Raw genomic sequence first — 2,178 nt, 5'->3', positions numbered from 1 at the left:
GTGTGAAATTTCATCAGGGAAAACATTCACCAAAGTTGCTGTGACGATCAAGGAAACTTGATGAAAACAACTATGTGATATGTGAAATGGTCTCATCATTTTGCAGCATCTTTAGGTTTTTTTTTTTTTTTTTTTAAATCATGCCCAATGTTTTTGGACGACCCAGCGATGAAATTGAACAAATCTTTAACATAACTGTCAGTCATTTTTAAATGTATGCAGTGATGAAAGCAAAATCTTTCCAGCCATTTTTATTGGTCGGCCATTTTCTGATTGATATTTTTGTTTTATATCATGATTTGTAGAAGTAAGTTCTTTTGGCTTTTCCCTTTTTGCTGGGGTTTGCCACAGCAGATCGGAATCAGATCTGCAGGTCGATTTGGCACAGATGCTGGATACCCTTCTTAACCCAACTCTACATTACAGGGAAGATGTACCTGGTTGGTGTTAAACCAAGAACCTCTGTTTTGAAAGCAAGTGCACAAACCACTTGGCCACCATATTGCTCAATATTGTGATTTATAAATCCCGTAAAAAAATAAAACACCAATTTTGTTGAGTTCAAGATTAAAATCTGTTTAGTTTAAGGAAATCATTTTTTCCTGTTTTAAGTGTTCTTGTTGTTTGCTGTTTGTTTAAAGCTGATGCTGAAGTTATACATTGTGGAAGAATGCTGGAGAGAAAACAAAGGACAGACTCAGTGTGCTGGAGTGTGAACGGCATTGTGCATTTCAATCGTGTTAAGGGTGAAAAGTGCTGCCCATGGAGCTGATTAGTCTGGACGCGCCGTGCAGAATGGAAACAGCTCTGATGGAATGTGTGTAATAAACCATGATGACCTGCTAATCCACACAGACTGTGGCCCAGAGTCACTAAAGCAGACCCAGTGAATGGAAGGATGCCCGATGGACACTTTCTGTTGGCTATGCTCACATAAAGTGCATTTATATTTAATTTTGCCAACATCGTATTGGGCATTATTTGTATTTTCACATTTTCATCTGTAAAAAAGTCACTCAACCAAATTATTGAAGCGCATATTAACTCGTTTTGCCCCTCTGGCAACAGTTGTTACCAAAGTGTATCATTGTCATTTTCTTCTCGCAATAAAAAAATCTCAAAGGTACTAATGCAACTTTTTCCACTTATAAAAAAAAAAAAAAAAATCTGGGCATAAACAAGTTAACTTTATGTATTATCACCTCCAGTTCAAAGGTAAGATGTACGATTTCATCTTTTTCAGATTTCACTACACTAGACCATCACCCCAGGGGAGGTGATGGTCTAGTGGTTAAGCGTTGGTCTTGAGACCATAGGATCCTTGGTTCAAATTCCAGCCTGACCACAAAATCACTAAGGGCTCTTGGGCAAGGTCCTTAATCCCCTAGTTGCTCCGGGTGTGTAGTGAGCGCCTTGTATGGCAGCACCCTGATATCGGGGTGAATGTGAGGCATTATTGTAAAGCACTTTGAGCATCTGATGCAGATGGAAAATGCAGTCCATTTGCCATTTATTTACTTCATGTTGCAAAGTTGCGGACTTTTCTGCCAAATGTACGTGATCATAAAATATAATCAGTATGTGCACTGCAAAACCTATTCAAATATGATGGCAGATGAAGGGGTGAAGGCAGAAAAGTGTCAAATCACAGCCTTTTGTGTCTGATTTAACACGTGCACATCAGGCTGTAGGTCTGAGTCCGGTGTGAAAAAATAAACAGTCAGGCTTTAAATCAGGGAAATGACTCCAGTCTCACTTTCCTCAAATCGTGTCAGAGTACACTGCGATCGGATGGGACATTTTATCAGATGTGAGTGAAAATCCATTATATAAAATCCGTTATATACAGTGTTTATTACATGGAAAACAATACAAACACTTCGGGATTTTTTTTTTGTCTGGTGACAGCAAATATCCGGTTTATACAATGATGGTTTAGATGAGTTTTATTGTACATGGGACTGAACAATAAATTTACCCCTCAAAACTTTGACAGTGAAGTCGCTTCCATCCCACAGGGCTGACTTTATTTTTCCAAATTTTTCTTGTGTTCTGATTTGAAGGGCATCTCTACATCTTGAAGCACTTGTGTCCATACGTGCCTCCAAATGCACAGCAACCTGACATTTTCAGCTCAAACTCACTACCATCACGTCATTCAATGCTAATGGCCTGACA

This window comes from Thalassophryne amazonica, chromosome 9 (genome assembly GCF_902500255.1).
Source record: "Thalassophryne amazonica chromosome 9, fThaAma1.1, whole genome shotgun sequence".
Taxonomy (NCBI): domain Eukaryota; kingdom Metazoa; phylum Chordata; class Actinopteri; order Batrachoidiformes; family Batrachoididae; genus Thalassophryne; species Thalassophryne amazonica.
Note: the sequence above shows the minus strand (reverse complement) of the source record.